Genomic DNA, 14,219 nt, shown 5'->3' on the forward strand with positions numbered 1-14,219 from the left:
TCCGTGGCCATCCGTTTGGATGAGCGTGATTTAGGTCTGCGCATGCAGATCGACCCTACACACACGCTTGCACACACGTTTGTTTATGAGCAGCAATAAGCAGGGACTACTTTGGGGAAAACACATAATTTGCTTACAACTCACAATAAAATTAAAATGTATCTGCAATAGTTGTAAAGGCAGGAGGCTTGTAGTGCCCACATCTATTTTTGACTACATGAACGCTGACTCTAATGCTATAGAAAGAGGCTTCTGGGCCTGGGTATCTGCCCCAGATGCATGTTGACAGTGTGAAATTTTTACCCAATCTTCCTAATGACTGAATTAATCTAAGGCAACAACCACTAAAATCACCAACCCATCTTGTTTTATAAGCTCCTAAATGAGAAGCACTAGCAAATCCCACAATGAAGTTTTACTAGTCTTACGGGAAGAACACCCTGTTTCTTAATCACACAAATGGCCAGTCTGTCCTCAATTCTCTTAGGCATTTGCCATCAAGGTCATCCTGAACAGGTGCAGAGGAAGGGCCCTCCTTAGGCCTCCTGAAACCACTGGAGGAGGAGCCCGAGGCCTCCCTGACAGTCGACGTGCTGACGAGTAGGGCGGGGACGGTGCCCCAGAAACTGTGAGGATCCTTGCAGGTCCCCAGGGACCCTTAGACTCTGGCAAACGGACTTGAAAGGTTGTAACTGAAAAGCACAGAATACAGACGGGCTTCCCAGAGACTGCCAAAACCTCCCTCACCACAATCGTGTGTGTGTGTGTGTGTGTGTACATATGTACAGATACTCTCATATGCATGTATAAATGTTTTTCATCAATAACTAATATTGACTGTGAGAACCCATCACCTGCTAAGTTCTCAGAAAGAGGATTCCTTAATCAGAAAAGGCAATAACCCAAAATGATGTTCTCATCGATACAATTCAGCCATGGGGAGCAGGACAGGATGAAGGCTAGTGTGGACAGCAAAGAAAAATGATGCCAATAAATGGCAGGCGAAGCCCATAACCAGCGTGTGGTTAATCCAGTGCATCAGTAGTTGGTGCAATGCCAACAAAAGCCTACAGACCCACACCTCCTTCCTGTGTCATTCCCCTACAGGGCATTCCAGGGCATTCCTGTGGGGGAGGGGGTGGTGGCCGGGGGTGGGCAGAGGGGTGGACGCCAGGTCTCACAACATAAAGGGCACAAGCACATTCCCTTTGCTTTCCTTCTCTGGGAGTTCAAATCGAGTCCTCCTTCGCCAGAGATTTTTCAGTGGCCCCCAAAGCCTGGAACTGAAACTTACGGAAAGGAGGAAACCCCCAGGGACTAGAGGGATGGATTAACAGAAGGCTGGGCACAGCGTGCTCAGAGCAAGAAGGTAAGTGAAAGGTGAAAGGCCTCAGACAGCAGTGTCTGCCCCTCAAAAACTGATTACTGGGTGTGCATTTTCCTAGTATCTGCAGAAATTTTTCCCAGAGAAAACCCACCATGTGGAGTTAAAGACAACATTTGCTTTCTTTGAAATCAGGGCAACTTCAGCCGGTGGGCAGAGCAGGGGTCCTGTGGCACAGGTGTGCCAGGGACTGTCTCCACATTACCAAAGGCATCTTCAAAGGAATCTGAGGTTGGGGGGAGTCCCAAGGCCCCTTCACTGGGAAAACAGCCCTGAGCGGCGCTGGGCTGAGGAGCTCAGGGTGTCCAGTTTGGGGAGAATGTAAGGACAGGAGAGAACCAGGGAGGAGTGGGGGACTCAAGAGGGAATGACAAAGAGGGCGGGAGAAAAGCAGATATGAGGTAAATATCCTTCAGAAGAGGGGACGATGGGGAGGAAGGGAATGGAAGTGGAGAGCTTATAAAATAGAATTTAAAACTCGCTCTCACATGAATACACATTAAAAAATATCTTGCCCAAAAATGCTGTCAGACTCAAAGATAAGGGAATGGGGAGCCCCAAGCATTCACTTCAAAGGGTCTTTTGAGTGTCAGCCAGCAGACAGAAAAGAGAGCGGGAAGGAGCAGGCATCTCTGATGCAGCACGTGGGGGGGGGGACGGGGGAAGGGGGCCAGTCAAAGAGCCTTCAGGCCTGCAGAAAGCAGAAGGCCCAGTGAGCCCCGCGGCCTCCTGGCCTGAGAGGAGCCGGTACAGGCAAGAAAAGGTGTGGCCATCAGGCCAAGGAAACGGAAGGACCTCCAAGCCACAGGCTGAGAGGGTAACATGCCTGCACTGTGGCTCACTTTTGGAGATCACCTCTGCACCCCGGGAGGTGAGCAGAGCGCAGACAGCAGCTTTGGAGACACGGATCTCAGGGCCATTTCATCCCCAGCCCTCGGGATGGTCAGCCCATCTCCCTGCCCTGTCCGCAGCCAGGGACACCCCCGCAGCCTCCACACCATCCGGCCGCCTCGCATGAAACCTCTCGGAAATTGGCTCAGAACAGTCTGTTTGACTGTTTCCTGTTGATTCCCCTGCTAGAACGTCAGCTCCCCAAAAACGGGAATCCGTCTGTCTGTGTGGATGTCAATCTCCTGTGCTGAGCACATGCGAAACACATGTCTGGGGAACAAGCGGAAGAATTTCTCAGCTGTTCCAATTCTTAGTCACACGGGTACCACTTCTTAGGGGGTGAAAGAGGCACCATCCTGTTCATCAAGCCCATTGATGCCTGTGATGTGCCAGGTACCTGATCACAAGCCATCCCTACAATTTCCCATAAGGAGACTGTCTTGAAACACCTCACATTTAAGGAGACCAAGGCTTGGGAAGGTAAAGGGATTTGACGTTTTGTGTAACTGAATAGCAGAGGAGGAATTAGATTCAGAAGCCCAAGGTCCTTTCCCTATGGAGTTTGGGGAATGGTGGAGTCTAGTATCAGCCCACCAGCGTCCCATCCCCTGAGAGCACAGGCCTGTGCCCTCAGTGTGGGACAGAAACCAGGAGCATAATTTGCTCAGACCTAGACCCCCACGGACCCACCTGCAGGCTGGCCTAACACTGACCAGTGTCTCTGCATCCAGATTCCCACCTCAGCAGACATAGGGGTCAGTTCTGAATGGCAGCAAGTGGCCCAAAAGAAGCTGACTGGAGGTGAAATGAGCAGTATTTTAGTGCTCTGGGTGGGCTTCCATGTCTCTGAGACTGACCTCTCCTGAATTCTCAACACAGTGACCAACTGCCCAAGGGACATGTCCACTCAGGCAGGCAGGGAGCTCACACTCAACGCTTGAAAGCGACATTCTTGATTCAGCAGATGTTTGTCAGTCTTTTCTAGCTCAGCAGATGGCAGCCCCACCCCTGGGCCCTAAGGCCAGACACTCAGGAGCCCCCAGGAGTCCTCCCTCGCCCTCGCCTCCTACATCCGCGGCCTCTTCTCTCCATCCCTGTCACCTCTGGTCACCTGCCGCGGCCTCCTAAACAGACTCCCTCTACTTCCCTGGGCCTCGATGACTGTGCCTCCATTCAGAAATATGAACCCGCGGAAGCCCTCTGCGGCTTGAAATCTCTCCAGTGGCTTGGAAAGCTTCTCCCAGGGCCTGCAGAATCCTGCACAGCTTGGACCCTGACTACTTCTTGGGCCCCTCTCTCCCTCTGGTCCTGAAGCAATGGCCTTCCTGCCTTCTGACCCTCTGCAGGAAGCCCGTTGCAGCCCTAGAGGCCTCCTCCCTGGATCACCGCAGAGTCGGCTCCTTCCTGTCACTCACGCTCCGCCTGTCCCCTGAGGACCTTCCTAGCCCAGCCTTTCCCAGGAAGCTGCCTCTGTCATATCACCCTGCCTTTTCTCTGTAGTACTGAGCACTATTTTATTCTCCTTTTCTCTCTCCCAGAATGCGCACCCACGAGAGCAGGGTTCTTTTCCGTTGTGTAAACCACTATATCCTCTGCACCTAGGAAAGCGCCTGGAACATGATGGGAGCTCAGTATAACCTTAATAAAGGACTAAATGCCCCTCTGTATCCCCAGGGCCTGGCACAGCAGGTGGCCCAGACGAGTAGGTGTGCAGAAAGATGATGACATAGTGGGGAGTGAATGATGACTTCCATTTCCAAGCCAGTTAATCAGTGACTAGCTATGGAGCATTTATAAGGCCATTCAGGCTATTTAAACTCTAGTAGTATTTTTCCTCCAACTTCAAAAATAGATTTTAATTACAAAAATGGGACAGTACAGAGAAGGCAGAGTCCACTCCCAGTCTGCTAAGCACCACACCTGTAATGGGTTATGAATATTAGAGGGACCAGCTTTCTATCTACCCCCAGTGAAAAAACAAGACCTCATTTCCCTTTTCCTCATTTGATCTAAAAACAAAAGGCCCCAGCTCCGAGTTGTGTGCTAACGTCTGATTTAAGCTCTGATTTTGTCTCAGAAAAGGCATAGCCATTTGCTCTCCCTTAATAGGACTTAATGCCACCAATTAGTTAAACTACACATTTATGTTGTCACACAGGGCACAGTGCAGCTCCCAAGGCTAGCAGGCCCACGGGGGTCATCCTGCCTCCTCTCTGCTTTGCTGGGGTATCCTGGAGGCCTGGGAACCATTCCAGTCTGGAGGGAGGGCTACCTCCTTAGGACACCTATTTTTCTAACCACTTTTACAACCCCAAATTCCTCCTAGTAGCAGACTAAGTCCTGCTGAGTACTAACAGATTGGCTGTCCTGCTCTTTCCCCAGCAGAGACCAATAAAACTTCCCCCCTCAGACTGGGCAGCAGGAGTGCAAGCTTCACGCCCCAGTGCAGCCACCTGCCAGATCCAAGAGCTGGGGCAGGCTGCTGACTTTGCTAAGAAGGAAGGATTTATAGGACTGGTTCTAATTCATAGGGCTTTTATGAGAATTAATCATAGGTAAAACCATCTTTCCCCTTGGGCCATGTGACTTCTTAAGGCCTAAGGCCCCACCTCCCTCCTACAAGGCACCTCATTAACATGGACAACACCCTCATTAGATTCCAGGCACCAGAGCTTGATAGGAACTGTCTCCTTTCATCCTCAGAAGAAGGCCACAACATAATGGATCAGTACTGCAATTTTCCAGTGAAGAAACTAAGAATCAGAAAGGTTAAGTCACTTGCCCAAGGTCACACAGCCAATGAGTGGCTGAACGAGAGCTCCAGTTTCACCTCCACCTACCATCCTCCTGCACAGCTGGCCTGGAACTTGAGGCACCCAGCACGTGTGGGCACTTACCAAGTTGAGCATAACATACTTTGCAAAACAAGCAAGAAAGACGCAAGTGTATGATACACCTATTAATTTATATCACCTTTGTAATGATTATGCTTATAAGCCTGCCCCAAGCCAGTTTCAGTAAAAGCCAAGTGGGAGAGGAAGAGATTGGATTCCGAGGTACCAGGCACCTTCCCTGACGAGCGCATCTCATTCCCCAAAGACTGTTATACATCACGGTCCTCATTCATAGGAGAACATCAAACCCAAAGAAATCACCAGCTTCCTAAGCCTGAAGCCAGTGGGATTTACTTCTGCTGCTGTAGGGCCCTCAGGGCTCCCAGTCCCTGCTCCACGGGCTGTCTGACTCCGGGTGCCACTCCCTTGGCCGCCCCACGGACACCTTCAGCTACAGCCAAGACTTCCCCCGTCACACAACAGACCCATGGTTTGGCTGAAAGAAAACTGGGCGAGCCAGTGGCTCCCCCTTGGCTTTCCTCATTCCCACCCTCTAACAGGCACAGTCTCAAGATAGACAAGCTCAGAGTTGAGGCACTGGGATAATGCAGAACACAAAGTCTGTGAATGAGCTGCTCACTCTCCTGGTCCTTAAAGCAAAAAATTGAAGTAACATGTGATCAAGTGGATGGCTTGGTCGGGTTTGGCTCAGAATAGAATCCAGCTTACATACATGTGAGGCCTTGGGCTGGGCACTGGGAGAAGAGAAGGTGACCTCAGGAGCATAAGCTCAAAGGGCTTCCACCTCAGAGTGCCAACCTTACAAACGACCAAGTGGGGAACCCGGGGGCCACCCAGCAGAAACAGAAAGGCTTGCTGGAGAAACCAGCTGAAGAAAACATGTGGTGCCCAGCAGGCAGAAATGAGGCATTCTGAATAGAAGCAGCATGAGTAAACACGTGAAGGAGAAGAAATTGAAGATGTGAGCAGAATGTTCTGGAATGGATGTGTGTGAAGGCGTTCTAGTCTGGAACCCCAGCAGGAAGACCATAAACACAGTGTTAGTGACTTTGGACATCATTCCATCATCAGTGGTGTCAGTGTGTGGGGAGGGGTGACACAAAGGATCTGCTTTAGGGTCCTTCACCCCATCAGCTATGGGGATCAAGATGGGCTAGGATCACCATCAACAGGGGTCTGTGGTTCTGCCCACACAATGGGGCTCACTCAAATTCCAGCCTCAGGAATGAAAATTCTGATCTGGGTTCAGAGAATGACAGACGCAATCATAGGATAAGACAGGGAGGGGCCCCACCCTAGCCTCCCAATCCTGGAGGCTTCTGGCTTGCATCAGCTTTATACCTCTCTTTTGCTGCATTTGAATGAAACATTGAGATTAAACAGAACTGGAAGCATGGTCTCCACCGAGGCTGGGAACTTTGGAGCATTCGCTGACAAACAGGCTTGCTGCTGTGTAAACTCCCAGGGCAAATGCGAAGTGTGAGTTAATCTTACCACTACCACAGATTCTCTGAGCTGAGGATAATATATGATAATCTAAATCGGGCTGGGCAGATGCCTGCCTGGGACATCTGATGAGGATCTGCTTGGATGATTCCCTTTCATCCCCCAGGAGATCACAGGACAGGTCAGACCCTGAGCGCTCCAGATCCTGTGCTGTTCATCCACTGAGCCTCCAGTGTTGGCTAGAATAGGGACACGAGGACAAAAATCTGCAAGTAATGTTGCACCAGTGGCCTCACGGGAGGAGACCCACAGCTTAACCACACACACGAAGACTTTCCGCGGCTCTTCCTGTACACAGACCATCTTAAAGCAGGGGCTCAATTGGGCCCTTCTTTGCATAACACCTTCCAATAGATACATTCAATTCTGAAACAAAGTTTCAAATGCTCACTGGGGATACCTCCAGCCCTCACCACCTGTGGCGCCCCACCACCTAACCTTAATGTCTATGGAAAAATGAGCTGCCTACAGCTTCCCTCACATTCCACACACCCATGCACATCTTCGTGCTTGTGGTTCTTGCCTCCTGAAGCACCCTTCTTCCCCAGGCCAAATTTCATTTGTTCTTCCAAATGTAATTCAGACATCCCCTTCTCTGGGAAGCTCTTCCTGAACAGTGACTCAGCTCCCAGTCATTCAACAAATATCTGTCAGCATTTACTGCATGTATATGACAGCACTATTACAACCCCTGTCCTATAATGAGGGACACCAGAGAGGGTGACTTGCTGGAGGTCACAGAGACATAGTCTGAGTCGCCCTACCCTCCAGTCTGGACTTCAGAGCCCTCATCGGAATGCCCTCCCTGTTCACACCTCATCTCTGCACCAACATTTTTCTTCCTGGGTCTTTCCCACCCGAATGTGAAGTCCCTGAGGCCAGCAATGGCCTGACCCATCACACTGCCTGGCAAGGGGGTACCAGCCTGCTGCAGGGGCTCAGCCAAGAGCTGGCCAGGTCTCCAGCCAGCCAGCGCCATCAAGCTAAGCTCCTACCCTCCAGACGTCCTACTCTCTGGACCCAGGTGCCCTGGACTCTGGCCAAACACCTTCCAGGCCCAGGTCTTCCATTCTCATGGAGACTTAGTGAAGAACATGAGCAGTTTAGTGGAGAACCACTGGGAACTACATCAACCCAGATTTCATTAGATATAAACGTATCCTTTCAATCCCTTCTTAATCCCACGGACCTTTCTGGAGTACTCACTATGGGGCAGAGATTGTGGATAACAAGAGGAACAATACCCAGTTCCTGAGCATCTGGCCAGGGGAGTGAGTGGGTGTGGAAGTCTGCACTCAGCGAGACAGCGGCCTGCACGGGGTTGCACAGGGAGGAACGGTGGGGAAAAGTCAGGAAAGGGACACATAAGACGTCGTGGCCTGCAAACCATTATTCCCAGTGTAAGCGTCTGGGGTTTTCTCAGACCCAGCCGCACAGCACAGATTCCTGCACCTCAACTCCTGAAGTCAGAATTTTGGCACAAAGCCCACCATTCTGCACTTGGTCATTCTCCAGGGGACTCTGTGGCACTGGTTGGGAATGGGACCTAAGAGCTTCCGCTCTGGGACTTGAGGGACCCAAAGAACGTGGAGGGCCTTCAGGGAGCTCAGGAAAGGCTGAGAGAGCCTCAATTCTAAGTCAAAAGAATAACTTAAAGGACTGGCGTTTGAGTCCAATATCTAGCTCTTGCCGGCTATGCAGACCCCCGTCCTCACCCGCAGACTGGAAGGCACAAAGGCGGAGAGTCAGACCGCGCCGCTCCACCATTTCTCAGCTGGGTGACTTTGAGAAGGTCCCTAAGCCCTCTCTGTGCTTTAGCGGTGCTTACTAGCAACACTGAGCTAGGAACAGGATCTGCCCCAGGGAAGACAATCCACTCAGCACACTGGCTGACACCTGACGCCTATCCAATGCTTGTATGCTACTACGATCGTCGCCATTACCGTGCGACAGCAGTGTGGCCTTAGGATTTGGTCCAGTGACCACCAACAGAAAGGCTAGGACTGACCAAACTGTATCAGTTTTAAAACAGAGCTTTGCTTCTTTAATTCTAAGAAAAGTAAGTGCGCATTCTTCAGTGAGTGTCTGGGGCACAGCTTTCTCCCAAGGGTACACAGCTGTGTTTAGGAGGCTAACAAAATAGGCTCATAAGCAGATATGACTCAGATAGCCAGAGCCAGAGGAGGCCGCTGAGGCGGGCAAAAGCCTGGTGCGGGAGCGTGTGAGCCGCGCGGCTCCACTGATGCTGGCGCCCAGACACGGAAGGCCCCTCCCCCTTGGCCCCTCACAGGTTACTCTTGGCCCAGGCAAGCTGCCACCTTTCCAAGCCCCCAGGCGTCCCTTCAGGCCCTGGCATCTGCCGCCCAGCGTGGCCCGCAGCCCCGTCAGTTTGGGAGAAGGTGAGAGCCCCTCTCGGAGCTGCTGGCGGGAGCTCTGCAGGGCTTCAAATAAAAATCAACACATAAATCCGTAAGCCATGAAATCAAACGAGAGGCTTCTTGCCCTTCACAGCCCCGTGCAGAGAACACCAGGGCAGCCACATCAACACCCAGCTCCCTGTTCAGGGCATGACCGTGGAAGGCAAATGCCGTCAAGACAGCGGACTTCCTCGCGAGAATCGGGCAGAGGTGTGTCGGCAGCAGTCTCCCCAGGCCCCTCTGCACCCCTCCCCGCCCTCCTCGCCTTCACCCTCAATGGCCCCTTCACTTCTGAGGGGATCCCAAGACCCGTCTCTCCGGAAGGCCTGGGGGTCGCTGCTCCTCTCATGGCCCTGTTGCTCGGGACCGTCTCAGGCCGACTCGCCCTCACCCCCCAAGTCTCATCTCCAAGGTCTTCCACTCAGAGGCCACTCTGACCACCCCGTCCCGTCTGTTCTCCTCACCCTAAGCTGCACATTCCCTTCAGGGAACTTAACCCTGCTGTGCTTACTCTGCGGGTGGGCTTTCCATCCTGCTGACCACTGTTATCTCCAGCACCCGGCAGAGCAGACGGCACTGAGTGGACCAGCGGAAGGACCGATCTTCTCGAGGGAGTCTGTGGAGCAGTGATATTGGTGTTCACACAGAGGCCTGGCAGGCTGGGCAGAATGCTGTCACCAGCCTCCCCTCCCCCGGCTCCTCCGGGTGGGAATAGCTACATAACAGCTAATGCTCTTGCGTCAACCATCTGCTTGGACTGCACCTGTGGTCAAGGACTTGATTCACTCCAAGAAAACATCTTCAAGGCCCTGGGTAAACTGGACAGGGTCACCCAGGGAACTTGCCCCTGGCCCTGCCTACATTGGGAAAGGGGCAGAGGGCATGGGGTTGGAGGATGGGCCAGTTAGTAGGAACTTCAGGAAGGTGATTTGCTGCATCAGCCTTTAACAAGGGCTAATCTGAGCCATGCAGGGCCAACGAGATCCTGGTCTGTGAGCCACAGGTTCTCTGCATCCTTTTCCCTGTCTCAGAACCCCCAGGTACCCAGTCTGGGGAGGGACCAGGAAGGGAACGAGGCCCCCTCTGTGCCTGTTCTGTTCCTACTGGTGCCGTGGCCTGGGCCCTCCTTGGGCTTCCTTGTCTATCATCTCCCACCACAAAATCTCTTCTGACCGGGAGACCAGTGACCTCGAGGCCACTCGCTCCAAAGCCACCATGGAGTCCTCCCCTGGCTCGGTGCTTGGCCCCCTTGGGCCCCTGACCACATCCCCCCTCCCTCCCAAGGGCGCCTCTGCCTATGGCTCCTGCCACACTGTGCCTTTGCTCACCCCAGCGGACAACCTGCCAGGCTGGCACTTCCGGGGCCTGCGCGCTCTCCTCCTGCTTCCATGCCTGCCTGGCTGCTGCTCCTAAGCATCCCCTCCTGACCCTCCTTCACCAACTCCTTCCTCCCTGGGAGGGCACAGCAACCCTCTGCCCACCACTCCCCCGTGGCTCCTCAATGCCAATGGCGCCTGGCACTTGTCCAGGCCCAACCTCACCACTGAGCACCAGGCCCACCTGCCCAAGGGGCCTGTGGCCCCTCATCCCAAGGACCGTCCACAAGGAATGTGACAGTTAGGCTGCCCTACACTCACCTTAGCCTGATTCTCCCCAGGCCACCTGTTCTGTGTTCCCCTCAGGCATCCCATCCAGAACCTTAGCATCTGTGCTTTCTTTCTTCATCCCCTGCAGCCCCACACAGCATCATCTACCTGCTGAGCCCCCCACCAGCTCCCCGCCCCCACCCCATCATAGTCTCGCATCTGATTTACCTCCTTAGTGAGGCCTCACTGGGTTCAGGCTTCGTCTCCCTCCAGTCCACCTTCCAACCTGCCCTCATGAGCTATCTGTAACTCATACACGCGTTGAGCACCCGCTGGGTCCTGGGCACTGTGGACACAAAGGCCCCCTCCCTCTGGGTATGTTCCCACTGGCTGTCAATTCTAGACAAGACATAAACCATTAAAACACAATATGGTAAAAACAGGACTCCATATGGAGTTCTGGGGGGGCCTGGAAAAGCCACTCATATCACTTCCTGACAGCCACCTGAGGGACCCCCTTGTGGATGCCCTCGACAGAGCTGCCAGGGTGGTGCCATGACACACAAGGGGGTGTGATCCATTAGGAGGCATCCCATGTCATTAGCATAAATTAGTCAAAGGAATCATGTCCCAAGAACATGAGTTTTCAGACTGTCACCTTTCTGTACATCAGGGTAGACACAGGGCTGTGTGGCAGTGACAGCTCTCCCACCTGGCTGCATCTGCAGGGGAGGAAGTCCTACCCTACAAGGTGAGCGTCAGTCCGGGCAAGTTCACAGTGCATCCTGGGGCACGCGGTCACCTCACAGCAAAGGATGGAAGGCACCCTCCTTATGGTGGCCAAGGGCTTCGTGACACAGCCCAGGCTACCTGTCCCCAACCCGCTCCTGGCTCTAGCCACATCCAACTGCCATTTTCTGACTACACTCTGCACTCCCAAGATTTCAGGACTTTCTCATTCGCTCATCCCATGCCCTAGAGGCTCTTCCCACACTTCTACCATCCATCAGCCTGCATGCAACAGCCCAGGGAAGCTTGATCAACTGTTTCCCTTAAGGAGGCTCATGACCCCATATACCCGTGGTCTTCCCTCCCCACTCTTGCATAAGATCCAGGGCTGGGCAGGCCTGGTGTCAGATCCTGCCCTCCCTACCCAGGGCCTTCTTCAGCCCAGTCAATGGACACAGTGCCATATATATATATATATCTGAAGTATACCAAGGAGAATTCATTGTGGGGGTCTTCCTGTTGCAGAGTCTTATAAAAGAAGCCCACCCAGGACAGGAGAAGGGCGCTTTGAAAGAGCCCAGGGTCTGTGTCCTGACTATGCATCTGAGGAAAGAATGTTCTAGAAGAATGTTTCCCTCTTCTCTCTTGATTCCTGTCTTACCTTCCCATTTTAAGGCTGCAGAGGGCCAGGACCTACAGGCACAGAAGAAAAACTCCAGCTCTTCCTGGCCATGTGACCTTGAACAAGGTATTTAATCTCTCTGAATGTTTCTGCTTCCATAAATGAGAAGCATATTAAGAATAAGTAAGTTAACATGTGGCTTTCAAAGCACACAGTAAGTCCTCAGTTAATACTACATTCCTGTCTTTCTATCCCCTTTTTGGCAATCATCTGTAGGCAGACCTCAGCACCTCACACCCACCTGTATCTAAAGAAGGCCTGAGCTATGATAGAGACCCTGCTGCAGTGGACTCGACGACTCAGCATGCTCCGGGGCTAAGCTGAGCAGTTTGATGTCCTTGGCTTTGGGGCATTTAAACCTTCATTCAAACTAAGCTGGGTTTCATCTGGTGGCTTAAAATCATTGCATGGATCACAAATTTCCTTTTTAAGGACTGTAGAACCTGACTGGTAGTATCAAAAAGTCAATCATACCCTTCCAGGACCTACACAGTATCAACGGCCTCTCTGGTAGAATGAGCTTGGAACTTTTTCATTACGGAAAATAGGCTTTCTACGAGCTACCCACACTGCTTACCCACTATGTCTCACTGCCTTTACACAAGGTCATTGGAGACAGTGCAGGTAGAGAGCAGACCCTAAAGTCTGTGAGTCTTAAAGCTGAGGTGCTGGGCTCCAGAAAATTCCCAGTGTTTGCATTGCAAGAAGCTCACAATCTGTTTTATGGAAGAGAGCTATAAGGAGAGGTGCTCAAAAAGAGAGTAGTATGAAAAACAGCTCAGAGAGACTCCCTCCCAGGTCTGTGTCCTAGAGGGATCAAGGGCTGTGAGTCTCCCTGGAGACCCCAGCCTATGAAAAAGCCTGGCAAAGGAGTCCAAGCCCGGCTACCTAGACCTAAAGCCCAGGGCAATGGAGTCCAGTGTCAGTCACCCACCAAGAGCAGCCATGCCAGGCGGGGATAAAGAAAAGGAGTTAGCCTGTAAGAGCCCTCCCACTCCGGAGGCCGCCTCCCACCCACGTCTTTCTGCATCGAGCTGTGCAGTCCGAGGCATGGGCACAGCCAGCAGAGACCACGTGGCTTGGAACAGCCTCCTCTCAGGGCCCTGTGAGGGTTGTAAGCAAAGGTGAAACAATCTGATTTATACTTGAAAAAATGACTCAATATCCAAAAACAGTATGATAGACAAGTAAATTGTGTGTACAACAGACTACCACCGAGCAGCTACAGCGAAGGAGCTAGAACCATGTGAATCAACACGGATAAACCTCAGAAATAAGATTTAAAAAGCACAGTGTGATAGCACCTATATGAGCATTAGGGAATGCGAAACAGCAGCATGGATGTTTACTTACAGATATTTACATAGTAAAGACATAAACGTGGGCATGAAAAACTCAGGATCTCAGTTAACCTCTGGGGAGAAAAGAACAGAATGAGATCCAGGAAGGGCAATGGTAGGATCTTTGCTACCAAAATCTAGGTTGTTTTGTTTCTTTGAGTAAATGATCTGAAGCCAATGGGGCTGGGCTAAAGCTGGTAGGCAGATGCAGAGGTATATTTTTAGATGTATCTGTTACAAAGTGTCACTTGATGGCTGTGTGACAAAGGGACTGGAGCAGGGTGGGCAGGACAGGAAGCAGGTGGACCAGTCAGCAGGTTCCTGCCAGACACGAGGCAGTAGGAGAGAGGGGTGGCAGTGGAGGTGATGAGAGGTGAACAGACTCCACGTGTGTCCTGGAGGTGACCTGACAGGCCTGGGCTGTTGACGGAATGTTTAGGGGAGGTGGAAGCTGACGGGTGGGCAGCAGGCATTTTGATTCCACTTTCTCGGTTAGAGTAACTGGGTGGTGGAAGCGCTGGAGCAGGCAGAGGGCACTGGAGGAGGAACATCTGGCCAGCCTGGGGGCATCCGGAGCCCACCAGCCCTAGCACCATTCTCTCCCAAATGAGGCGAGACAAGCCATCTCCCAGACCCCTACTGGGCCATCACCGCAGCACATCATGGGAACTCCTTCATAAGTCATGCCTTTGATGAAATAACCTAATTAATGGGATATGTAAGGATAGAACTGAAGCCCCAAGTAGAAATGCAACCCGAGCTTAATCCTGCCCTCAAACCTTTGGGTACCACCAGCAAAGAAAAATGGAAGGTCTAGTGGTGTCCATGA

At 52.2% G+C, this 14,219-nt stretch overlaps 1 protein-coding gene across 2 annotated transcripts in view; it reads right to left on the bottom strand.

Annotated features, from left to right (window-relative positions):
- The window catches only part of SPOCK1 (SPARC (osteonectin), cwcv and kazal like domains proteoglycan 1), a 466,123-nt gene that overhangs the window by 167,045 nt on the left and 284,859 nt on the right, over nucleotides 1–14,219 (bottom strand). The gene's annotated exons all lie outside the window — the stretch shown is intronic.

Source organism: Manis javanica, chromosome 14 (genome assembly GCF_040802235.1).
Source record: "Manis javanica isolate MJ-LG chromosome 14, MJ_LKY, whole genome shotgun sequence".
NCBI classification, from domain to species: Eukaryota; Metazoa; Chordata; class Mammalia; order Pholidota; family Manidae; genus Manis; species Manis javanica.